This window comes from Canis lupus, chromosome 10 (genome assembly GCF_048164855.1).
Source record: "Canis lupus baileyi chromosome 10, mCanLup2.hap1, whole genome shotgun sequence".
Lineage (NCBI taxonomy): Eukaryota > Metazoa > Chordata > Mammalia > Carnivora > Canidae > Canis > Canis lupus.
In genome coordinates, this window is record NC_132847.1 from 64134115 (window position 1) to 64162032 (window position 27918).

The window sequence follows — 27918 nt, forward strand, 5'->3', positions numbered from 1 at the left end:
CACATCTACAGAAACCCTGTGGGAATACAACACTAAGAACATACTCGGAGTAAAGTTAGGCTCAAAGGGATATGCCAAGTCACCAATACCATGGTTTTTCAATGGACCAACATTTATGAGAGCATCATATCCATTTTCAAGTAAATCTTGGACTGTCTGTCTTCTGATTATGGTCAAAATATCTGAAACTCAAATGTAATGTTTTGCTCTGGTTTGGGAGCAGCAGAAACCAAAGTTCTCCAGCAACCCTGGTAAGTAAGAGTGATGATGTGCCTGAAAATAAGAGAGGCAGGCCATAAACATCAACACCACCAAAGCCCTGCAACCTATTTTCATGATAGTAAGTAATCATTATTTTCTTTATTCACCAGGAGGGATCTGTGATTCGCGAGCAAAGGAGAATTGTAGGATGCTTCCGTATCTGGGAATTCACACAGAGAACTTAGACCTCTCCTGTTACTTAGACCAAATAACTGAATTCAGTATTCCTACCAATCGACTTGCAAGGTTAGGTCTGCACACTGGTTGGGGCTGGAAAGTCCCTTTTAAGTACTCTGTTTATTGGAGTGCTACCCATCTCCTAGAGCCATTTCACATCTCACCCTTTCCAGAGAGATCTTCCCTATTATCCCAGCCCACACTCATATTATCCTTTTCAGCGGTCCTTACAGCACTTTTATTAGGACATAACTCGACAACACTTGCTTACATATTGCTTAATAGATCTTACTCACTGCTTCATGAATCTTGTTTCCCTAACCAGATTATAAGTTATTCAAAGGCAAGAATCATGTTTCCCCTGCTGGTTCACACTGAGCACACGGCAGGTATTCAAAAATTGTTTGTTGATTGACCGATTAAAATGAGGAAACAGCCAGCCTCCCACCTGAATCCAGTCCAGCAGCATTCTGCTCAGAACAGAGTAAGCTTTCCTGCCTGAGGAACCCCTGCTGATGCTTCCCCAACTCTCCAAATGCCAACTCTCCTGCGGGAGCCCCAGTAACAGAAAAGTTCTGAGAACTCCTTATCAAACCAAATAGCATGGTACTTCTGTGAGATGAGCAACTTGCAGAGACCTAGAAGGACATTCCTCCCCTCCTCTCCCAGTAGGAGGATTGTTTTAACACAAAGCGACATTTTGAATGGTTGTGAATATCATCCTACTGCCTCCTTCCTTGAAATCTAAGAAAGGCAGTGGAATTTCCCAGAGTGATAAGTGAAGAAGAACCTTAAACATCATTTGAGTCAAATTGTGGTCCACCTCACTGATGGAATACCAGACAGCCATCCAAAATAAGAAGATGCAAATATATGGATTCATGGAGAATGATGTCTAAAATATAACTTTCTATGGAAAATAAAACAAGTTATACATAAACATTGATTGCATTTCCGTGAAAATGTGTACATGAATGCACATATACATGCATACACGTATGGTATATATGCGTAGAAAATAAAAGGAAATATTATGAAAAAGAAAAAAACCACCTGTCAATCATGATTCTCTCTGGAAGTGGGATTTGGAAACTAGAAGAGTGAGAAATCTAGAACTTAACATTTTACTTCAGGCAGTTTGGTAATTTATCTTAGACTTTTGCAGTAAGCATTACTTGATTACTTAGGTCACTTTAGAGTCAGCATTTTTCAATCTTCCAAAAAGTCACCAGTTCAAGCCTTCAATAATGTGACCTCATCTGCCTCTCACCACTCTCCTGTGTGCTCTGGGTTCCCACCACCACCACCACCACCACCACCTCTATGCTCCTTCAACCAGTGCTCCATCCTCTCTCAGGAATGACCACCCCTCCCTCATTTCTCTGTTGAACCCCTACTTGTGCTTCAAGAGCCACCCAAAATCTCACCTCCTCCCCGATGCTCCCAGGAGGAATTGAGTGCTTGTACTTCTGTGCCCTCGTAGCACTTACACACATCTCTGCTAGAACACGTGCAAAACTATACTTTTAAAAATTACTTTTGTCTCCCCAGCTACAGTAAGCTCTAGGATCTTCCTGGATTTTCTACGTTTTTGGGTCCCTAGCACCGTGAGCAGTGCCTGGCACCCAGTAAGCACTTAGAGAAATGAAATGTTTAATGAATACAAAACCTGCAAATCTAAATTCTGAATACACAACCAAGTACTCCAAATGTCTAAACAATTTTGAGTGACAATCCAGTTGCTGGTAGTCTCAATAAAACATCTTTGCCTCCTAAGCCAAAAGATGAAACCCATGTTTGTTCCCTGTATTTTCCTCCAGATAATGATTTAATGTCATAATCTACTATAGGTCAGCCCAAGGCAACTCCTTTGATTGAATTAAAGAAATATAATCAAAATACAATGTCTTACATGACACATCACACAGACAATTCCAGGCAGACTTTTAGGAGAGGCTTCTTGAATCAGCTTAACATAAATTAGGGCATAGTTTCCATTAAGTCCGTATGTAACAAATTTTCTTTCCATGTTGATATTCAATAGTTGATCTGATTTGAATGCCCTCCATGTTCTCAGTTACATGTCACCTCTGAGAGCTTCATGACCACTTCAATTTCCACTAGTGTTTACCAGACAGAAAAATGGATTCCAGGAATCTCACCCCTGTCCTTGTACCTGACATAAATTAGTCTGGAATAAAAATAACAACTCCAATACTCTATAGAAACTATCCTAACATACCTTATATTAAGGTATCTAGTATAATAACCTTATATTAAGTTATCTGGTTGGCAGTCTGGGTTCAGTCTGTTGTCCCCTATTCTATAAGATTCTATACATAGTTCCACAGAAACCTTTGTTCTTGTCCTGAGGAATAAGCTAATGAATGGTATTTTAACAAATCGTTGAAATAAAAATTTGTCACACCAAACAAAAACCAAACCAACAATGACAATAACCAAATAATAGCTCCAAGAGGTAGGAATAATTAACCTTATCTTATTAAGGAGAACACTGACGACCAAACCAGTTAGATAATTTGTTTGAAGTCACACAGTTGCTAAGTGGCAGAGTGCAGAGGAGAGCCAAATCGTGTGACTCCATCCCCTTGGCTTTTCCCATTAAGCCATATGGCCTCCTCCTGAAAGATGTGTATACATCCAATTCCAAACCAGGGAACTTTCCTAGTCATTAAGACACCAAAAATGGAGGATTTAATTTTGTTATAGCAGCCACAGATTTTTCTCCTTTTTCTTAGTTTTGGTCTGCAACTAATCCATATGTTTATCTATTCATTAAACACTTAATGAGCACCTACTATTTACCTAAAGTTGTGCCAAGCACATGGAATGAATTCCAAGAGACAAATATGTGTTTCTGTGTCCCCAAGGTAAGTTCATGGATTGTTTAGTGATTAGAATTCCTTGATAAGTATGGCTATGTCTATCTCAACAACATATGGCTATGTCTATCTTTTTTTTGTAAAAAGAATAATTGCTAAGGATATCTGCAGTCAACATTTTTTGAGGACTTACTCTTTTCTAGGCATTGTTCTGAGACAAACTCAATTACTCCCTAAGTTTGGTGAGTTTTACTAATCACATTTTACAAATAAGGAAACTGAGGTTCAGATAAATGTGTTATCTAAAGTCAGAGAGCTAAGAAATGGCAAAGCCAAGATTAAAAACCAGACAGTGTTGGGGATCCCTGGGTGGCTCAGTGGTTTGGCACCTGCCTTTGGCCCAGGGCGCGATCCTGGAGTCCCGGAATCGAATCCCACGTCGGGCTCCTGACGTGGAGCCTGCTTCTCCCTCCTCCTGTGTCTCTGCCTCTCTCTCTCTCTGTCTATAATAAATAAATAAATCTTTAAAAAAAAAAAAAAAAAGGCAGGGGTAGCACTCCTCAAAAAAAAAAAAAAGTGTGAATATAGAACTTCACCGGTATTTTATAAAATCTCCCAATTTGATATATTGAACACTTACTCTTGGGTCGTCAAGATGAACAAGATGAACAAAAACTCCTGGCCTCCAGGAATTAATGAAAAAAGTAAACAAGTGGAGAGTATGATACAAAGTGATATAGATGGGGTGATTGGACTGTGTGTAGTGAGCTGTAGGAGCATAGGAAAGGGTGTCCTAATAGTATTTGCAACAGCCCATCTGCTATCCTCATATGGACATAGCCCAGGCATCTTCTGCTTCGTTCAGTGCCCAGAGACCCTGGTATTCCTATCTTAGAAATGTGCAAAAGCTTGGAAGACCACATGTAAATCTGGTCCTGATTGTTCCCCTAGTCTCCAGGGCAGAACAAGGAAAAGAAAAGTTTCCCTCTCTTTGTACCCCTCAGGTACCTTGATCACTGATCAGATGACAATTAGGGATCCCCATGACTCCAATATATGAATATACTCCAGTAAATAATCTGCCAGCCTTTTGTGTTAGACATGCAGATTGTTTTCAGTCATCTGCAATTATAAATAATGTTGGAGTGAACATTTTTATAGTTGCATTTTTGTACTCTTGGGTTTCCTAGAAAAGATCCTAGAACACAATTACTCATACAAAGCATATATTCTCTTTTTGAACTCTTGATCCACATGGGGGAGAAAAAGGCGATGATTTCCAAAAGAGTAGCAACAAATTACATCCCACTGATAATATTTGCAAGTGTTTATTCAATCACGCTTTCCATAGCATTATTATATGCTTTTAAAGTTCATCATTTTGTGAGGAAAAAAAATGTTAGCTATTATTTTAATTTTCATTTTTGGAATACTGGTGAGGTTGATTATGTTTGATAAGTGTATTAATCATGTGTATTAGTTGAGATCATGCATTAAACCTAGTAGATCTTCAATAAAAAGAGATTTTTGTTGTTGTAGTAATGAGTTTGAACAGAATTTGTTTCTGGCTATGTATATTGCTCCTTATAATTTTAAACTCAAAAAATAATAATAATAATTTTAAACTCACTTATTAAAAAAATAAATAAATAAATAAACTCACTTATTTTTCTTATTTCTCCATTGAAGTTTCAGTGGTTTCTTTTTAATGAGTTGTATGTGTGTGTATGTATATACACATATAGTGTGTGTATATACATATACTATTATATATATACACATATTAAGTATATTAAACCTTCGTTTTAAAGGAACATTCATGTTTTAAAGGATTGTTGTAACCTCCAGAGTAATTATATATAAAGGCACTATGCTTTACAAATATAATTCCATGTTTTAGTTTCATTGATGAAGAAATAGAAATTTAAAATTCAGTATGTGTTTTTTCTTTTTTTTTTTTTGGTAAAGTTTATATGCAGTGAAATACACATATCTTAACTGTATCATTTGATTTCTTTTTTTCTTGAGAAAAAGAGGATGTGAGCAGGAACAGAAGGAGAGGGAGAGAGAGAATTTCACAGAAATTCTCTGATGATGCAGGGCCCAGTCTCAGGACCCCAAGATCATGACCTGAGCTGAAATCAAAAGTTAGAGGCTTAACTGACTGAGCCACCCAGGCACCTCTCATTTAATGAATTTTGACTAATGCATATATCTATGTAACATAAGCCCTTACTAAGATACAAAAGAGTGTCATCACTCTAGAAAGTTCTCTTATGCCCATTCCCAGTCAGTTCTGCCTTTATCCCAATTTACCCTTCAGAGGAAACTTCTGTTCTGTTTTTTTCCAACCTAGATTGATTTAGTTGGTTCCAGAGCTTTATAAAAATGGAATCATGCAATATATGCTTTTTTTTTAAAGTCTGCTTTCTTTCACTTAGTATAGTGTTTTTGAGATTCACTAACATTGTTCTATGTATCAGTAGTTCCTCTTCAACAAATGGTATTGGGAAAACTGGACAGCTACAAACAAAAGAATAAAATGGAATCATTTTCTTATGCCATTCACAAAAATAAACTCAAAGTGGATTAAGGACCTAAATGTGAGACCTGAAATCATAAAAATCCTAGAAAAGAGCTGAGGCAGTAATTTTAGCCATAGCAACATTCTTCTAGATATGTCTCCTGAGACAAGGGAAACAAAAGCAAAAATAAACTATTGAGACTACATCAAAATAAAAATCTGCACAACGAAGGAAAACACTCAACAAAACTAAAAGATGATCTACTGAGTGAAAGAAGATATTTGCAAATGACATAGCTGATAAATGGTTAATATCCAAAATACATAAAGAACTTATACAGCTCAACACCAAAGAAACAAATAATCTAAAATAATCCAATTAAAAATAGGCAAAAGACAGGAACAGACATTTCTTCAAGAAAGATGTACAGTTGGCCAACAGACACATGAAACTGCTCAACAACACTCATCATCAGGAAAATGCAAATCAAGACCACAGTGAGATATCACCTCACACCTGGAAGAAGAATGGCTAAGATCAAAAACACAAGAAGCAGCAAGTGTTGGTGAGGAAGTGGAGAAAAAGAAACCCTTGTGCACTGTTCATGGGAATGCAAACTGGCACAGTCACTGTGGAAATAGTATGGAGGTTCCTCAAAAAATTAAAAATAGAATTAACATATGATCCAGTAATTCTGCTACTGGGGATTTACCCAAAGAAAATGAAAACACTCAAAAAGATATATGCACCCCTATGTTTATTGCAGCATTATTTAAGATAGCCAAACTATGGAAGCAACCCAAGTATACATTGATAAATAAATGGAAAAAGATGTGGTATATATATATATATATACACACACATATATACACATACATACATACACACACCATGGAATAGTACTCAGCCATTAAAAAATGAAATCTGAAATGAAAAAAGTGAAATATATATATGTGTATATATATATGTATACACATATATATATATATATACATACACACACACATACACACCATGGAATATTACTCAGCCATAAAAAATGGAATCTTGCCCTTTGCAACAAGATGGATGGATCTATACAGTATAATACTAAGTGAAATGAGTCAGTCAGAGAAAGACAAATACCATATAATTTTACTCCATGTGGACTATAAGAAACAAAACAAAGAAAAAAAGAGACAAACCAAAAAACAGATTCTTAACTAAAGAGAACAAACTCATGGTTACCAGAGGGCAGGTGGGTAGGGGGAATGGGTAAAACCTGTAAAGGAGATCAAGAGTACATTTATCATGATGTGCACCGAGTAATATATAGAATCGTTGAATCATTGTATTGTACCCCTGAAACTATTATGACACTGGTAACTAGACTGAAATTAAACTTTTAAAAATTTCATTTCATTTAAAAAATAGTTTGTTCCTTCTTATCGCTGACTAGTTTATCCATTCATCTGTTGATGGATATTTGAGCTGTTTCCAGTTTTTTACTATTATGAATGAAGTTGTGATGCATATTCTTGTACTAGTAATTATGTGAACAGATGCTTTATTTATTTCGTCTTGGGTACCATACCTAGGATGGAACTGCTGAGTCATAGGGTTAGGTGTATATGTGTTTTTATTTTATTTTATTTTTTTAATTATTTTTAATTTTTATTTATTTATGATAGTCACAGAGCGAGAGAGAGAGGCAGAGACACAGGCAGAGGGAGAAGCAGGCTCCATGCACCCGGAGCCTGATGTGGGATTTGATCCCGGGTCTCCAGGATCGCGCCCTGGGCCAAAGGCAGGCGCCAAACCACTGCGCCACCCAGGGATCCCTGTATATGTGTTTTTAATAAGAAACCTCCAGATCTTCTTCCATAGTGGTTATACCCCCCTCCCTTTTTTAACAACACAAGAAAATATCCACAACATATTACGACATTGTTTAAAAATGGCAATATAACTCTGTTATGTATCATATATGTTTATAGGGGAAAAAATGGAGGTCAATCTCTCAAAAGTTAATAGAGACATTTGCATGACGGCTTGCAAGTGATTTTCACTTTTTTCTTTGTATTTTTCTGATTTTTTCTAATTTGCAGCATCATGTATGTACTAGTTTAAGACAATATTAATTTTTCTTTTTTTAAAAAAAGGGAAAATAAATATCCATAAACCACCTAATCAAAATACTCTCCTCTATTTATAAAGGTCAAGAGAGACAGAGAATTAATCATGAACCCAGTTGCCCAGAGGAGAAAATAATTTGTTTGTGGCACTCTGAAAAAAGCAAGAAGTTATACGGTAAGATCCACCCACAACTCACAAAACTATTCATTTGTGCAGCTCTTTTCTTGAATTCTTAAGTCTGTGGTTAGGTAGAAGGACTTCCTTCGTCTGCCCCTATTTATTTTCCATGTTTGCAAAGCACTTTGTAACATTACCTTGTTACATTCACATTGGGTTCCAAAGCTTTTTGTCTAGACCATAGGCACTAGACATTGTGTCCTATCACTTGGAGGCAAGAATATAGTTGTTCAATGTGTTTATAGAAAGATGGTATCACATGGAAAGTGCATTTGACATGGTGGCCATGTCTAAACACAATCATGTCATTAATACCGATAATGGGGAAATTTAAGATACACTAGGATGTTTTGCAAAGCATGAAAAAAATCCCCAATTACACATTGCATTGGAATACTACCCCCACCAAGGCACACAGGAACTACTTAAACTTGAGCAACTACTTGAAAGCCATTTTCAATATGATTCTTATTTACCTCCCAACAGAAACTCAAATTACAAGGAGTAACTTTTCTTTCAACCAGCAGAATCCAAAAAACTTAAGCAGAATAAATAGCATTTATCAAATAAAAAGAACTCCCACTTCTAGAATACTTATTTTATGCATCAGGTCTTCAGAAGGGAGTTAATGCATATCTTATTTATTCTTTTTCTCTAATTCCTGTAGAGTTAACATGCAGTGTTAGTTTCCAGTGTACAATCTAATAACTCAACAATCCTATACTGTGCTCATCATGATAGGGTCATTATGATAGTGTCCTCTTAATTCCCTACATCTACTATTTCATTTATAGAAACAAAAACTCTGTAGAGGACAAAGCCATCACACGGAATCATCATTTGCCCCCGTCCACATACCCAGTAAGAGGCCAAGTTAGGATCTGAGTTCAGGTCTAGGCAGTCCAATTTCACAAGACAGATGCAACTGAGTTCCAATCGTGCGATTTTAGAACCTAAGCACCTTAAAAGCTTAGGTTGCAGACTGCAGAAGCAACATCCTTGGGGGATGATCTGGAATGAAACATCAACTAATTACTAGATCACAAAGATGTTCTACTTCTAAGTGTAATGCTGTAAAATCAGAAAATTGTTAAACAGAAATAATGTGATAATAAGAATGCTGACTAGAAAGAAAGAAAGAAAGAAAGAAAGAAAGAAAGAAAGAAAGAAGAAAGAAAGAAAGAAAGAAAGAAAGAAAGAAAGAAAGAAAGAAAGAAAGAAAAAGAAGAGAAAAGGAAAGGAAAGGGGAAAAAAAAAAAAAAAGAGGCTGACACTGGAACCAGAATCCTAGCTTTGCTTCTTGCTAACAATATGTCCCTGGACAAATTGTGTAACCTCTCTGGGGCTTAGTTTCTTCGTTAATAAAAATGGGAATGATAATTGCAGCTACTTCATATAGTTGCCTGGTGAAGATTAAGGGAGTAAATCCATGTAAATGAGTGAATCCATGCTTAAAACCATGCCCAACACATAATAAGCACTGCGAACCAAGGTAAGCTGCTGCTGTTGTTATTACGGTGTTTCCGTAGTACGTGTCACTCACTTGTTCAGAGCAGAGTGATTCAGTCAGGATAATTAAGGAAAAATATGCTTGAATTGGTGAAAAATGTAGATTAAAAATACTTATAATAATCCTTTATGTTACTTTCAAAAAGATATGGGTATTTAAATTAAAGTAACAAAAGTAAACCGAAAGGCCTAAAATGTCTTAATGCAGAAAGTTTCCTAGGGACCTACTTCAAAAAATAGGTAACAGTTTGCTTATAAATGCATATGTCCTTTGAAAAGTGTCTTCTCTTAAATGGTATAAATATTCCATTACACCAGAGTATTTGCTTGGCTAACAATCACTTTCCCTACGAACAGCAATTTTATAGATTAAAAAAGGCATTGAGAAGCATCTTTAAAGTAATTGACGCCAATCTTACTCCTACCAGGAAACTCAAACTATGCAGCACTTGGTGTGTCACATGCATTCCATGAGAAAACTTGTACTCTCATTTCAGTCCAGTCCATCTTTGGAAAGCGCTTCCTTAAAATGGACTGAACTCTCTCTTCGTAGAACATGCACTCTGTGTCACTGCTCCTTGGAGTTACACTGAGACCACATCATTCCTCTTCTTGCTGATGGCAGTTTGAGAATCGGAAGATAGCTGCTGTATCTTTCTCTGAAGTCTTCTCCCTGCAAGAGTATCCTAAGTTCTGTGACAGTTTTTCACTGTCATGTCGTTAGATGCATTTTCCACCTTGATTGATTTTTTTCTGGACTTCCTCTTGTTTGACCTTTTCCCTCCTATGTTGGGATTACCAGAACTGAGCATGATGCTCCAGATATAATCTGGTCAGAGCAGAATAATGAGTAAGATATTGCCTTGCTTGTTTTGGACCCAAGATTAATTTTGATGTTTTAGTAGACATTAACGCTCTTGACTTAATACCAAGGCTAGCATTTGCTCCCCCCTCTTTGGGGGTGAGGGAGGGAGTCAGGGAGAGGACTGCATTAGTCAGGGTTCTCCAGGGGAAAAAAGAGAAAGAGAGAGAGAGAGATTTACTATAAGGAATTAGCTCATGCTATTATAGAGGCTGAGAGAACCAGATTCAACAGAGCTACTAGTAAAGTCCAGTGCAGGTCCAAAAGCCTAAGAACCAGGAGAGGCATTGGTGTAAGATCCATTCTGAGTCTGAGTCCCTACACAGGAGACTGATATCCCAGCTCAAAGACAGTCAAGTGGAGAGAGAAAATTCCTTCTTATTCTGCCTTTTGTTCTCTTCAGGCCTTCAACAGATTAGATGAGGCCCACCTACATGGAGGCTAGCAACCTGCAATATTTAGTCTTTGATTCAAATGTTAATCCCAACCAGAAGCACCCTCACAGATACACCTAGAAATGGTGTTTAACCAAATATCTGACTGTCCTCTGGCCCAGTCAAGTTGACACATAAAATTAACCATCACAGAGTGCTGGGTGCTATGTCAGTCATATCTTTCCTATCTTCTACCTTCAATATTTTTCCCAGCACTTTACATCTATCCCTATCACATTTCTTCCAATATTTTCCCGATAATTTCAGATCTGGGGAATCTCAGATACTGATTCCCTTATCATTGTATTGGATACCACTTCCCAACTGCCATGTGAAATATCACTCAACAAGTCTTCTTTTATTTTTTTTTAAGATTTTATTTATTTATTCTTGAGAAACATAGAGAGAAGGGCAGAGACACAGACAGAGGGAGAAGCAGGCTCCATGCAGGAAGCCCGATCCCAGGTCCCCAGGACCACACCCTGGGCTGAAGGCCGGCTCTAAACTGCTGAGCCACCCAGGCTGCCCAACAAGTCTTCTTTTAATATAAAATACTAAACTGGAAACTACTAAGAAAAGCATCATATGGAGTTCCAGGTTTCCATATATCCAGTAATGACACTTTCTGGATGCTCATTGATTAGTTACTATCTAGTTTAATTATAGTGTCTGTTGCTATCATCTTCATAAATTATGAAGTTGAAGATGAAATTATGCCTATCCCCCCTTCCACCCATGGGACTCTATAGTCTTCAGGGAAGTACAGACACCTCTCTTGTTAGCCAGTTTTGAAAAAAAAAAAAAAAATCCAGCATGTCTAGGTCTCAGTGGGCCCATTCTGGGCCCAAAGGTTCATAATTTCTTTTATGAACTATATGAGACTTCTCCCTGGGAACAAACTTTTAAGATTATAATTAATAGCATTTGCCCTCTTTTCCATAAACATTTATCAGCTTCCTAATCAATTGTATGTGGATTAACTAATTCATCATTTATCCCCACACACACACACAGCTAAATCATATGGTATAGTAGAACCTTGATCATTGATCAAAGGATAACACTACTCATGTCTTTAGACTTCTCCATTCACAGTTTCAGACTTGAAATTCCTTGGGTACTGAATCAATCATCTAATATATTTGATATTACTCCCCAAACTGGAAAAAAAAAAAAAAAGATAAGGGGGAGGAAAAGAAGTTTCACATGCCTGAGGGCAAAGAAATTAATTAAATAAGCTTGATTTTCTTCATGGACAAGATCTACAGTTCAAGAGGCTTCATCTAAGATGGAGTTCAAAACACTTGCCTGGGGATGTTTTAAGTTTACCCCTCCTGCTCTGTGATCCCATCATGATGGACTTAAGCCTCACTAATATTCCTATGTTTTATTCTGATTTTTCAAGATAGGAAGATTTGAAAGATATACTGCATCAATAAATTAGGAAACTGAGTTTCACAAACACATAAAATTTCTTCCATCAGGAGGTTTCTGAAACTGTTACACATAAAAAATGCAGAGCAAGAAGGAGCTCCAGAATATGGTTGTAACCACAGATTTATGTGCAGAAGCAACTTGCCTTTTGAGACCCTCTGGCCAGCTCACTTGCCTGTAATTCTCTTCTTATTTTGGGACCGATCCCAAAACTCCCTAACTTTCCTGTCTTTGCTTGGTTAAAGGTTCTTGGAACCCTGGCCCATTACCTTCATTTCCTGGTTGGTTGATTCTCTGGCTGATGACATATGCTTCCCTAAATTGGCTTTTCTCATCCAATCTTTGGTAGCCATCTTCCACCTTGACGGAAAGCATTTCCTCTCCTGGTTCAGAACTCTCAATAATGCTCCCTCCTGGTAAATGAATGTCAGCAATGACTGTCCTACTGCCCCCTGCTGATAGCTCCCACACTTATTAATCCATCCCACCTTTTAAGCCCTCATTCTACAAACAAATTGACCAAAGTCAAGTTGGTTTAAATAAAAAATGAGAATTACAGTAAAACTCAGCCTCGGTCTGATCCCAGCCCATTGAATCTATCAGGATGTGCTACAACAGAACTGACTGGGTGATGATTTAGAATAACTATGTTGACTAAATGTCAAGACTCTGGAATAAATCCCAATTCTGTTCTCTGAGTCCTTGGCAAGCCATGTCTCCTCTCCAAGCCTCAGTTTTATAATCTGTATAAAAAAGATGGTTTGAGCAGAAAGTCCCCAAGGTCCCCTTTAGCTCTCAAGTTCTGTGGATCTATGGATCTATTGTAAAGTTGCCCATTATTAACTCATCACATTTGTGTCATAGCCTGACCCAGCTATAAGCAGTATAATCACCACTTTGGAGGCAATGAAAGAATGGCAATTCTTAAAGAAATCAAACCAACTTTCCTTTTTTCTTCTCTCTACATTTCCTGTTTGTTATTCCAGTTTCCCAAATCTTCGTGTATTATAGTAAAGGAGATACTCCTTTCTAGTCTGAATGGCAGTGAGGAGCGCTGAAAATGTTGACAACGCCTGTCCTCAATTGATCCAGTACAAATTTGCAGATGCAAGAGCTTCAGATAGTCATCCCAATTTCTGGGTGTTTGTCCAAACCAAACCTCTGAGTCCTTGGACTCAGGCCCTTCTTTTAAGAAGGATTAAATTGAGACTTGCACTTTCATTCTGTCTCAAAAGATCTCAGAAACTTTTGGGTAAAGCTAACCCATAAATGCAAATAGACATGCTCTCACACACAATACCTATATGTACAGATGTCCATATGTCCCAGCAGCTATAGGTACTGCACCATGGCATCCTGCACTCTTCTACAACATCAGGAGGAGGACATTTTTCTAGAAGATGAGAATGTCAATTTAAAGGCAGCTAAAAGGATGAGGTCTCCAGGAGGCTGCCATTTCCAATGATGGTCTTAGCTGGAGTTGCCCACTGTGTGGTTCTGCCAATGATCTGATCACAAAGAGCTGTCTTTATTTACACGCTGTGTCTGAATGGTGGAGACAGTATGGCAGAGTTTTGGAAAAGGAGTTTGATTGCCACATATCTTTAAATGCTAACTGCTTTAAACCATTTTTTTCTGTATATCATGCTATATTTATGAGACAATAAAGGGGTAGGAGTCCAATGAAATGAAAATGAGGAGAGGATTAAACAAGAGAACAGTCGGTAGCTCTGGCCTTGGTGAGACTAAAAATATTTCAAATTCTCAATTCTATTGTGCTCTGAAACTACCAGTTCATTTTCCATGAGTTTCCATTTAGTATATGATGTAACCCAAAGTCTAAACAATATGTTGATTCTATCTCTATTTCTACATTCATTCTTTCAGTAAATATGCTTATCGACAGTGAATTCTGTACAAGACATTAGGCGAAAGCATCGTAGAAAGGATATATGAAGCATAGCTTTGTCCTTTACCATCTAATTGTCTTACGAGGAGATAAAATAGAGATGCATAGGACTGTAATTTAATCAATCTGCATTGATTATTAAAAGAATTAAAGAAGAGGTATGTATTTATTTTAATATTTTCTTTATTTATTCATGAGAGACACACAGAGAGAGGCAGAGACACAGGCAGAGGGAGAAGCAGGCTCCCAGTGGGGAGCCTAATGTGGGACTTGATCCCAGGATCCCGGCATCATGACCAGAGCCAAAGGCAGATGCTCAACCACTGAGCCACCCAGGTGTCCCTAAAGAAGAAGTATTTAAAAAGTACACAATAGGATAAAAAGGAACAGAATCCCAGGAAGACAGTCATATGAGCATAGACTTGGAGGCAAAAAGTACAAAGCTATTATAGGGCATGACTGAGTCAATGTGCTTGGACATTAGGGGAAGGGAAGGGAAGAGTCTTGGAAAGATATGAGTAGATTGGGGCAGGTTATGAATGACTTTACATCTCACACTGGCAAGTCTGGCTTTCATTTACTAGAAATGGGGAGTCAGTGATGATTTGGAGCAGGGAGTGATACAAGCAGAGTGTTGCTTTCAGAACACTGTCCTCAAAAATGGGTGCAGGGCGGGACTCATTGAAGTCAAGAGAGCTTGGGGCCATGATGCTCAGTCACAAGGCTCTCAGTCGACTCAGTGCAAGCTAATAGTGACCTCACCTAGGTAAGTAGAGATTAGAAGACAAAAAAATTAAAACTATAAGAACAAATATGGAAAAGCAAGACTCCATATATGTGGGCTAAGTAAGGAGATATAGAAGACTCTGAAATTTTAAAATGGAATAACAATGGCTCCACCGAGAGACAGCCAGTATATGAGGAATGATGTCAAACTCAGTTTTAAACATTTAAAGAGTAAGAAAATGTTTCAAACTCTGCCTGTGAGAAATCTCCCTTTTCAAACTTAGACTTGAACTGTGAAGTAGTAAAGTCTAATGATACCTTCTCGTAGTTTATAAAGTCACTTTAAAGTACAAACAAGAAGGAAAACAAGAGCATTTCATGTCTTCTTTGTCTAATCTCCAATAAAACTGATTATTCAACATCCATTTACTTCTGTTGCCTTATCCACATTGCTGACAATAATCAAAACAGAGCACAGAATGGGTCAATGAAGCATATTCCATCCTTGCTTCCACAAGACTGCAAGTAATAGCTTGAGAATAACCAACAATTGGAGAAAATGAATCCAGTCTGGATTGAGAAGTCATTAGCATCAAGCCCAGAAAAAGAACTTTCTATTATCAATGATCATGGGAATAAATGACTCCCCAAGGAAAAGGTGTGTTCTCTTAATAGCTCACACGTTACACAGGTTAGTTTGATCAAGTCAAGCAGAGCTAGCAGAGATACAAATTACTGAGGTGGTGGCAAAACAAAGCTTCTTGGGAAAAGAAAATTCGAGGTGCAAAGGAGATTAGCTTTTTAAACAGATATATGGAGCCCCCTCTTAAAATATGTTTGCTTATGTTCTTATTCCATTCCAATGTCCAATTTTCTAAAGATGAGACATGGACAGGGGAGCGGACTGCCTCCGCTCTCTCACCTTGCCCTGTGATAGTCTTTGGGGCAGAGTCCATAACCCAAATGTCTGCTGGGAGAGAGAGGTGTTAGGACAAACCTATGGAGGACGAGAAGTCCTCCTCACTTTCTGACTACCTTTCAGCATATAGGGTTCTGTTAGGGTCAGAAGCATCCATTTCATCTCCTCTTTGGAGCCAGCTATAGAAAAGAATCTGCACTGGCAAACTGCAGCTCAAGCACACAGCCCTTATTTGGCTTCAGTGAAGTCATTTGTCCCATATCCTCTGATCACAACACATTGTGGGGGAAAACACAGCTCTTCACTCAAATGCTGTCAGCCAGTGATGATTCCAGAATAACCAACAGGGACCCAGAGGACAAGTGGAACCCCCACTTTTCATGGCTTTCTAACAACTTTCAGGGAGGTGTTCCTACAGCTTCAAAGGGTGACACATTTGAGCAAAGACTTGAGCCACTTCAAATTAATTAATATTCACGATGATTATTATTAACATCATAATCAGAGAACTGGCCACTCATTCTACTCATTCGATGCTGGTAAGAACACTGGTAACTAATTATATGACTCATGTCACACTTGTATCTCAGTGGATGGTAGAGAGTGCACTTCCACAGTCATTGCCAGCACTTACTCATCGATCAACATCTGAGTTCTCTGTTGATGCCATGTCCATCCACAGAGGAAGAAACTGAGGCTCAGAGAGGTTAAATGATTGGCTTAAGATCTCAAAGCTCGTAAGAGGCAGAACTAGGACTTTAACCTGAATCTTCTGAGTCTGAATCCCTTGGATTTTTCTCACTGTCCCACACAGTAATTAGAGGTCATGTGCATAAATTGGTACATGCACCAAATCTAAAATCCCACATAATCTCTAATTGTCTCAAATATGTAGTCAGCACTGGGCCAGTTCCATTGGGGGAAAAAGTCAGTAAGGCTGGTTTTTTTGGCAGGATGTAGTCAAAATGCCCAATTGACCGACTAAGTGGATCCATGTTGAGTGGATTTCTTGGCAGTGAGTCATTTATTTATTAATTCCATAAACAACCAATATTTACTGAGTGTGTACTATGTTCTAGGCATAATACTAAAACTTTCACTTATTGTTTTCTTCCCTGTAACATAGGGTAAATAATTTATCCACGTCGTAGGTGTAATACACTTCTTTTTGCATTTATATCCTACTGTGCTGAATCCATTTTTGGACTAGTGAAACTCTCCTCATTTCTCCTCAGAAGAAAAAAAAATTGATGACATATTTCCGCCTGAGCACCACCCTCCTCATTTTTCAGATCTGTTCATCTCCATGACCCATTTATTCAGATTCTTTGGGAAAAAAAGAATTCACCCTCCGCAGATTGCCCTATTAATTACTCTTCCAGGGAACTGATTTATGGGCACAAAGCCCTTCATTGGTGTTTGAGAATGGTGCTCCACAGTGGGACATGGAAACAGACTGATCAATAACCCTCCTGGAACCCCTGCTTTAAAGCTGCCCTCAAAGGTGGGCTATGGATTTCTTGAACACCTAATGAGCAGCGCTTCTGCCGGAATGGAGCCCTGTGGAAAGAGGAATAAATATTGTCTTTCAACATAGCACAAAGACCAAAAGACACTACCATGAGATCGATAATGAAACAACACTGAGGATGTATTGGGGGAAGGAGGCAGGTTGGACACAGGGAGGAGTGTAGAACTTTCCCTGGACTTGGAGTCAGAAGATCCCGATTCCAGCCCTGGCTCTGTCCCTTATCGGTGAAGTAACCATGAACAAGTAACTATGGATGAGCTACTTAATCTGTCTGAGACTCAATTTTCTCCTCTATAAAATGGGGATATTGGTAGCACCCAGGCAAAGTAGAGATTACAGGAGAGAGTCAAAATTCTAGGAAGTGCCAAGGAGCAACCTCTCAGATAGGCTTACATCAGACCCTGGTTTTTGCTCCCAGTCCCCACTGCCTTGCCCGTGGACTAGGAGTTGGGTGAAGGCAGGACCACATCATAGGTAATGCTTTCTGATTGGCTGGCACACTGCAGGTGAAGAGTAGGCTTCGGCCGAATAATAGTCTGCATCTTTCTTTCTATTTCTTCTCCTTGCTTGCCACTTCAATTCCTCTTAATTATCCACAGCTCTCATGGTTGCTTTATTAGGAAGCAGCAGGGAGGGCTGCTTAGGAAGGAATCCTTATTATACCCCTTTCTCTCCTTTGTGTTTTCTCTAGGCTGGCCAGAGTGCTATCTTGAGCTAGTTGGATAAGACCACTGAGTACAGAATGTTGACTACCAACCAGGCAGCTACATCCCACCCCTTTGGCTTAAAGGTGGCTATTGCAATTCCCTAAATAAAATCTTGAGAAATCCTGACCAAAAGAGAGCAAAAAGGTTTAGCCTGGCTGAATTTCGAGCCAACTGTAAGCTAGAAAAAGAAGGAACAAGAAGACTCACCACAAGACTATATCAATAGCCCCAGTGTGAGAAGGCTCACGGTGTCTGGCCTAAAGCTCAAGCTGCCACAGTGGTGAAACTGTTTCTAATTTTAGAAATATTAAATAACTGATAATGACACGACCTTGTTAAAGAACCATGTTGGGGGGGAAAAAGGGACACTGTTAAAAATAGCATGCAATCTCCCAGCTGAAGTTTCCAGGCAAAATATGGGTTCACATCCATAATGTAGACTCCAAATGCCGAGCACCCCATGTTGCTGCCAAATGTGTCAAGTCCAAGGCTCATGTGTGTTCTGGAAGACATCCACTTTAAACACCCAGCAGGGCGCCTCTTAGCATCCTTAAGGTGTGAGAGAAGATATAAGCACTGGGAAAACAGAGAGAAATAGGACAGAGTCCTTGTCCTTAAAATGTAGTCATCAGCCTAGTGGCAACTCCAAAGCATCATAATTGTAATGTGTGAAGCTGTACTGCAGCATACAAAACCTAGTCGGGGAAAAGCAGCCCCGTGTATTGCCTGGGAATGTCTGAAATGTCGCTGCTGGCATCATATCAAACAGCCATCTGAAATGCAAAACCTAAATAAAACCAGCGAGCCCCACTCTGGAGGACAGAGGATTGGAAGATGCGGCAGTGCTGGAAGGTGGACAGAACCCCAGACAGTGTCCCCAACCCGCTCCACCCTGCAGAGAGGCACCTCTAAGGCTTGGCTACCTCGAGGATCATTAAATGCTTTTAGCAAAGCTGTCTCCTAGGAGTAACCAGCTTTGAAAGCCAAATTGAAAAAGGTCCATCTGATCATGTAATTGGAGAGAAAGTAGGATCCGTGCCATGATAACACATTAGAGGCATTTGGAGATGAAAGAAAGTAAGAGGTGGTCTAATAATTAGCAGAGGCCTGAGAGTGGGGAGATGTGGTGCTTCTGGAGGCAACGCCGGAATTCATTTAACATCAGATGCCACTGGTCCCTCCTGATGTGACTCTAAACATGGGAAGAATTTGCCGAGCATTGGCTATCTGAATTTCTTCTTATCTACAACACTTCCATCCATACAGTTTAGAAAAATGATTCTCAACAGGGGCAGTCTTGCCCTCCAGGGGACATTTGGCAATGTCTGGAGACATGTGTGATTGTCACAACTGACGAGGGATTTTCTCTGGCATCTAACGGGTAAAGGCCAGCGATGCTGCTAAACATCCTATAATGCAGGACACAGCAAAGAATTATTCAGCCCAATGTCAATAGGACTGAGAGTGAGAAACCCTGTTTAGAATTACAGATATTTTCTGAACTTTCATGCTTTACAGGCTTATTTTATTTTATTTTTAATATGTACCTTGAAAAGCAACACCCATCTTAAAAAAAAAAAAGAAATGGCTTACCTTATCATAATTATGGTAATGAAAAAGCCAAATGTGAGGATGCATGGTTTCTTATCTGATGACAGTGGGCAGGACCGCACCACTGCCTGAAAAGATCTTCCTAAATGATAGACTGGATTGTGTGATTGTCCTCTTGGCACCCCCAATGGCTCCTCTTGATTGTACACAGGACAAAATACTGTGTGGTTCCCCACAATCTAGCTCCTATCCGCCTCTCCAACTCTATCATCTCCTGGATCTTCCCAACTCACATCTCTTGCCTTAGTCACACTGAATTTCTTGTCTTCCCCAGGATGTAACAGTCCTGTCATGCCTGTTTTCTTGTTTTTAAATGTGGGAGCTTTTCTCTGCCTTCAAGATCCTCCATTCTGCCTCCTACCATTCTCAAAGACTTACTCAAACCTCAACCACTTAAAAACCATTTTCTCACCTGACACCCACCCCAGCCCCAGAAAACTCCAGCCTGAGTCCGATGCCCTTCTTGTGGACACCCAGAAGCACTTGTTCCTACCTCCAGCATAACACCTGCCATTCTGCATTTCAACTAATTGTGCATTGTCTCTGGGCACTTTGAACAGGAACAGTTTCCTGCTCATCTCTGTCTGGTTCACCAACACCTTGATCCCTTCCATACCCCACACAGGACTTGAGTCCCCAGCAAGCTTTCCACAACTATTTGGGAAAGGAATAGAAAGAAAACTAAAGAGATAGGGAAGGTGGACAGAGAGACAGAGCAGCAAAGAGAAGGATGGAAGAAAGGTGACAGAGAGGGAGACAAGGGGGGGACAGGGAAGGAAGGAAAGAAAAGAGGAGGATGGAGGGATGGTGGCAGGGAAATAGGGAAGGAGAGAGGAAAAGAAAGAGAAGGATAGATGGAAGAAAGCAGACAGGAGGAAGGGAAGGGAAAGAAGGACAAAGGGGATGGGGGAAGGGAGAGGCAGAAGGAGGACAAGGGAAAGGGAAGGAAAGGGAGAGAAGGAATAGCTCTGCCCTTGTCCTTTCCTCAGAAATGACTTTTCCGATTTCTCAGATCTAAGCTAAATCCCTGCATGAACTCTTTTTAAGAGCTACATGACTCTCTCTCACAGCACTTACCACTTTGGTAATTTTGGATGTGTTTGCATCATTATTTACTATGTTGAAAGTTCCATGAAGTCAGCATCTGTGTTCCTACACACTATTGTAGCTTCAATACACAGTGTGTCTATAAAAATTATTTGCTAAATAAATGAAAAGGTCGGCAAACTGATTGAGTGGTGCTAGCAGCTCATTTTATTAATAAAAAGTCAGCCTCTCTGTGTTTTAGAAATAGGGCCGAGAATTTAGATTTTTTTTCCCCCTCCATCTATACTAAAAAACCTCTTCTGCTTCTAGGTAGAACTGTTCTAAAGCATTCAAGACAGTGGCATATACATTCTCACTTTAAAAATCAATCCCAGGAGCAATTTATTACAGGGAAATTTCCTGGACTCCAAGAAGCACCTTGAAGTCAGGAGATGATTAATTTGATAGAACTGAAGAGCTGCAAACATCTGCTCCCCGTTGACATCTGCCTCTCATTAAGTTACAGCCCTCCGTCTCCCTCTGCATTGGGGGGCAGGCTTGTGTGTTGATCTGGTAACTCTAATTATATGGTAAGCCTGGTGCTCAAGGCCCTTGTGCCAGCCACCTGGTGAGGGCTCAATAAAAACTTGCTCTATTGCATTGCACTCCAGATCCACCCTGAGCACTTTGTAAGTCCTCTGTCCCTCCTAAATCATAGAAATAAAAAATAGTAATGAGGTTAGCGAGTGCATTTTCATCTTGTAGCCCTGGGTAAGGCTGCATCTCGATGAACTCAAACACTTAGTCGATTCAAATAAACAAACCAGTTTCATTTAAAAAAAAAAAAATCTACCAAATCTATTATTTTGGCACTATTATATCTTCCGTAATATCTCTTACTCCTTTTTCCCTTTTCCACTGACTCTACTGCCAATGTAATTGCCCTAAACCAGGTCTCTGGTACTGAACCTCCATATTCTGAAATCTCAGAAGCTCTGCCCTGCCCATGAGCACATAGCACCTTCCCAACCTAGACTTCTGAGCCCTCCACTGGTGCAGTAGACCTGACCTCTGTCCCAGCACTCTCCTCAAACAACCGATCTCTCAGCATCCAGTCTGACTTCTTGCTTCCCCAATTCTGCTTGTGCTCTTCCACCTTCACAGCTTAGTTTAGCTCACTCACACAAAGCCCAGTGCCATATAGCGCCATCTTGAGTATCAACCCAAACCCAAAAATGTAAAATTAATTAAATCTTTACAAGTCTTTCTGTGAAAACACCAAAAGGGAGAGCGTGCTTGGAACACAGAAAAATGCCCTAAGACCTGTCTTTTTCCCATTCCTTTCCCTCATTTTTTCACCTGTGTCAAGGCTGACCTGGAGTCTCCCCCCCCCAGCTTTAAGCTTCTACTCCAAGGCTTCCTTCAGGCCCACATTCAGGTTCTTTTGTCCCCATCTCTGATTAAGCTCTTCATATCTATGTCATTTCAGCCTCCCAAGCTTCTTTGAATTTTCCTGTAAGAACCCCAGAGCTGACCCAACAGCAAAAAGTTCTCCACTAGAAGACAGGGTAAAAGGGAGGGGCTGCGGGGGGGAGGGGAGGTTTTTAATATAGTTTGTCTTATTCCTATCACATTAACAGTGTACGCTCTGCACAGAACACCCTCTGCCCATTTCTATTCAATACCCTACTCAATTGCCAAAGCCCAGAACAAAAAGTCCTTCCTCCTTGAAGCATTCCATGATGCCCCCTTAGAGAACTTTGCACATTTTGTCTTAACTTAGCTTTTGGTATAAATATGTATCTCGGCTTTTGAAAATTGGAGCTCCAGGATCATCTGGCATTTACCCTTTGATACTCCATTAAATATCATTTCCTGGGAAATGACTTTCCTCACTTTCTTTTCATCCTTGGTGTGGCCATCCCTTTGAAGCTACAGCAACCAATACTTAGTTGATACATCACAATGAAATTTAATGGATATCTGTGTCCATTCGGACTACTATAACAAAAGACCATGAACTGGGCATCTCAGAAACAACAGAATTGTTGTTTACTATTCCAGAGGCTGAGAATTCCAAGGACAAAAGATTCTGGCAACTTCCATGTCTGGTGGGAGCTCTCTTCCTCATTCATTGACAGCTGTCTCCTCACGGTGTCCTCACAGGGTTGCAGAAGGGGAAGGCAAGCTCTCCTAGGGTCTCTTATAAGGGCACTAATCCCATTTGTGAGGGCTCCACCCTCATGACCTAATCACCCCCAAAGGCCCCATCTCCAAAATAGCAGCATGCTTCAAATTAGGTATGAACACATGAATTTGCAGGGACGCGAACATTTGGTCTCTAGCAGTGGACCCTTTTAATTATCTATTACTGTCTCCTCTAACTCCAAACACATGCACACTGTGAAAACAGAAAAATTTCTTATTTATCTTACATCTCCAAGTGTACCCAAGTTCTTGACCAGAAATGCATTCTTGGAGAACACCTGTCCATGCAGTGACATGTTTGCTATTTTGCATGCTCCCCATGGTACCCAGTGCTGTGCTTTACTCACCGTAGGTGCTCAAGAGGTATAATTGGAATCGAATTAAGCATCTCTGAAACATTTAGCTTGATTGGATTTCCTTTTTTTTTTTTTTTTTTGACATGACTTTGTCTGCATGGTGGTCCAAAATTGTTTTGAAAGTTAAAAAATGGTGGAGGAAAAACAAAGGATTAAACATAAACTGGTTTGACCAGTTTCTTTCCCTCTGGATACAAAGCCAGCTTGAAGCTTTGTCTGAGAAAATCACACTCTCAGGCAAAAGCTAATAGGCTGAGTGTTGGTCCTTCTTCCGCAACCTGCAAGGCTGCAAGACCTTTCATTTCTGTATTAGAATATTCTGTTATACTAGGCTCATGTGGCTCCTTTGGTTAATGGTGACAGAAAATGTGACTCTAGGGCCACATAACTGCGAATACTACTGGCCTAGAGGCTGGAACAGATTGATACGATTGGCAAACCCCACCCAGGCTGCTCTTTGTAAGAGGGGGAGAAAATGCAGTGATTAAACTTAACCGCTCTCGTGCATTGTGCAATTAATCTCCAGCATCCCTGGACTGCTCTCCAGGCTGCATAACTTACACCCAACCCACAGAGACGGGCCCATTGACTATGCTTCCAATGTATAATGGAGTCTACACACAAAAATTCATTAATTCTTTTAAAATTCAGTCTTTCTCCTCCTGTGTAGTGGGGGCTTGGAGGAACAAGGTTATATTTTCTTTGGCAAAGCTTTTAAGTCAGAAGTTCAAGGTAAAGGCAGCCTCGGGAAAGCAGATACTGTTGGTTACCTATGCGTGCCCTTAGCTCCAGCCCCAGGGATGGGTCATGAACCCATTCCCCTTGACAGTAATTGGTTTAGATGGTGGCATGGATGTAATTCAAGCCAATGAGGTGTGAGAGAAAATCTGCTGGAGGATTTTAGGAAACTTTTCCTTTATTAAAAAAAAAAAAAAAAGACACATAGGAAAAGCTGTTCTCTTTTTCCTCTAGTCATTGTCATGCCTAGTTGCGATATCTACAACCGCAGCAGCCATCTTGCAACCAAGAGAGAATTCAGCCTGAGGACGAGGACAAGTATGGCAGAGGTGAAAGATAAAAAGACCCTGAATTCTTGATACTAGCATTGTGCTGCTGAATAACCAACACTGGAACCCCCTTATCTCCAGATTGCTTGTAATATGAAGTAATACATTTCTTTATTGTGTAAGCCACTTAGAATTCATTTTCTTATGTTACTTGAGGCCAAAATAATCTGAATACATTTGGTTTATTGAGTTGGCTGAAACCTTGGAGGATTTTTTTTTTAAGTATCGCTCTTGCACATGCTGCATCATAACAAACAAGTGAGACCTGATACCTATTTTGGCCACTTCTCCCTCATATTCCTGGTCTTATATCCCTGCTGAGGACAGTGTCACTGGCCTTCATCTCCAGCTGTGTGACCCACTGATTTAGTGGGTTAAATCTACTGACTATATACAGCTTCTTAATTTCAGGCCCAAATCATAAACCACTCTTTCCCTCCTCCCTTAAGCTTATAAAGAACACTCACTTGCTAAACCAGCCCCCTGATAATGTTTTGCAGGAAAGGGAATCTAGACTATGTGCAGACAGAGGCAAACTAGGTGATCTTGTCCGTGTCCATCTATTTCATTTATTAAGTTCCTGAACATAGCCAGCACTTGATTAGGCTCTTCATGAATTAAAGGGGATAAGTTACTTGACCTCCAAGTGATGGCAAGCTCTGAAAGCCACACTTCAAACAACTACCTTGCATCAATTCATTTATTTCATTTTCTCAGCATTTAGGGAAAAATCTCTTCCACTCATTCTGTTTTTTAAGTTTACTTATTTATTAAGCAATCTCTATACCTCCTGTGGGACTCAAACTCATGACCCTAAGACCAAGAGTCATATGCTCCCCCAACTAAGCCAGCCAGGTGCTCCTTTTTCCACTTTTTCTGCTAAGCACTGGGTGGGAACAGAAAAACAAATGCACCTTTTTTTTTTTTTTCATTTAACAAACAAACTAAGCATCTACTTTGTGTAGGCAAACATTAGGGAAAACATGATGGGAAAAATCCTGGAACTTGCCCACAAGGACTGTCTATGGAAGAGACAAAACTTTATTATATATTCACCCAAACACTAGGTAAAGGGGAAGAATAGAGAAAGACAGAACATTCTAGGCAAAGGGAATTGCAAATACAAAGGAACTGAGGCAGAAGAGAGAATGGTGGAATTCAGAAAATCAAAGGCCAGTGTGACTGGAGCACAATGAGTAAGCGGAAACTGCTTCAAGATGTGGTCAGAGGGGCAGGAGGCGAGGTCAGCAAATGCCATCTATGCCATATTGAAGAGTTTGGACCTTCTCCTAAGGGTCCTGATGTGACATTGGAAAATTTTAACCAGGATAGTAAACTGACCAGACTTTTGCTGGAGAGGCCAAGCCTAGAGTCAGAAAGATGAGTAGAAAAATAAACATGAAATGCAGAATGACTTAACAAAGGTTGTAGAATGGAGAGGAGAGGATAGATGACAGATGTCAAATGGGTGGATCAGCAGACGATAATGGCCAACATGCTATTAGATGAGGAGCTGAGGAAGAAAGACCAGAAGGTGGGAACGAGGTCCAGGGTTCAGGTGGTATCAGTACGAGAAGGAGTGGAATTAGACTGCATTTAGTTAGCAGGACATACTGTGTCCAGGATGGAGTATCCAAATTGGACATTAAGATATATAAATCTGAGGCTCAAGAGAAAAATCTAGATGGGAAAAATTAATTTGGGCTCCATAGCAAATAGGTGATATGAAGACATGGGAATAAATATCACCCAAAAAAAAGGATATAAAATGAACAGAGAGAAGGTCTAGTGGAGATCCCTGAAGACAGTCTATATTTGTGGGGCCTTGGGCAAGAGTACCAGTGCCCATACATATGCTTAAATATTTGAAAGTGAAACATCAAACTAACAGGTTATTAAAATGTCTAATCCTCCTACTTTTCATATTATATCTTCATAACAATGCAATTTTAAATATGTAAAATAATGGCTTTAAATGACTGGAATTTGGTAAAAAATAGAATGAGTGAATTCAATTATTATTTTGAGATGGCTGCATGTTCTTCTGGTGGGCCAGCAATGTGCAATTGAGGAATTAAAAAAAAGTCATACACATTTTGTGAGTTATTATACATTTATCCCAAGAAATGTATTTTCTTCATTTCAACAAAATCACTAATTATGTCGTTATAATCAAGATTCTCATATAATTCATATTCTTCTCACAGGAGTACCAAAATATAAAACTGAGGCAGTAGTGATTGAAAACATCAAAAAAAAAAATGTTAAGCCAACACTTCAATTCAGAAATGAACAATTCATTTTACGTATCATGTCCAAGCATTGTAATATACAGAATATATAGAAAATATTACAAAATATTTTAAGTTCATTATCTCTTAGAGTAGTATCTAGATCTATAGAGCAATATAAAAATTCAATATACTTCATGCTCATTACATCTAAGCCTGCATATATACAAATTTAAGAGGAACACAAGTTGTTGAATATTACAAAATGTTTCCCTGCCTCATTGTGACACTACTGTAAATTCCACATTAATTCATGAATATTTCTAGAATTCTGAATCAGACAGTGAAGAGAAGCAAAAAAAAAATGGACATTTGGTACTTTGGACAAATGATACTTCATTATATAAGAATGTATTGCATTCATGTTATCTCCGAGAAAAGATTTGACACATTAATTAATTTGTCTTTTCTCTTCTAAGCACTTTTGCCACTCAAATCCTCCATATACTCCAAAGCAGTATCCACCTTTGCCTTCCACGGCAGCAGAACACAGGCATCTTTATGGGGCTTTGACTTTTGCTTAGGATCCATGTGCAAAAGAAGCAGAGAAGGATTTTCCTGGGTCCTGAACAAGGTTAGTCATGAGAGTAACTGTTATGAGACACAGTGTGCCCCTACTGAGCACTGGATCCCAAATGGTGGGAGCGCCCTTGTGCTCTTCAATAAATTGACTGAGAGGAACCTTCTAAAGGATGTTGGTCAGGGCAGGGCTCCCTAGTGCTGAGTCTAGAGAGCGGTACTAGCTGAGGGGCATCAACAGCTGCAAAGTAATTGCAGGAGAGGATCCCACGAAGCCAAGAAATAAGAGGAAAATCAAAAGTGGTGTTACAGAAATGAAGGGAAAAAGGATTTCCAAGGAATTACCAACAGAGTCAAGTGGCACGACATTGGGTAAACAAAATGTGGCATATCCGTATAATCAAGTATGATTCAGCAATGGAAAGAAATAGAGTGCTGACACATGTTACAACACAAAGGAACCTCAAAAACACGATGCTAAGTAAAAGAAACAAATCAAGAAAGACTACATATAAGATTGAGATGTATTGTCCACTACAGACAAGCCCTGGGAGACAGGAACTAGTTTCGTGGTTGAGAGGGGCAGCAGAACTGATGGAAATGACAGTAACTGCTACTCAGTATGGGATTTCTTTTCGAGGGGATGAAATGTCCTAAGTTTAGAGTATGCCAATGGCTGCACACCTCTGTAAATACACTAAAAGCCATTAA

The 27918-nt window shown here is 39.5% G+C and overlaps 1 long non-coding RNA gene across 2 annotated transcripts in view; it reads left to right on the forward strand.

Annotated features, from left to right (window-relative positions):
- The window catches only part of LOC140641815 (uncharacterized), a 143059-nt gene that overhangs the window by 85288 nt on the left and 29853 nt on the right, over positions 1-27918 (forward strand). The window contains exons 2-4 of one of the 2 annotated variants that reach the window (XR_012038412.1): positions 8003-8095; positions 14225-14404; positions 15444-15618. This is a non-coding gene — a long non-coding RNA (uncharacterized lncRNA). Of the gene's footprint in view, positions 1-8002; positions 8096-14224; positions 14405-15443; positions 15619-27918 lie in introns of those variants that run through there. The other variant, XR_012038413.1, reaches the window with a different exon arrangement.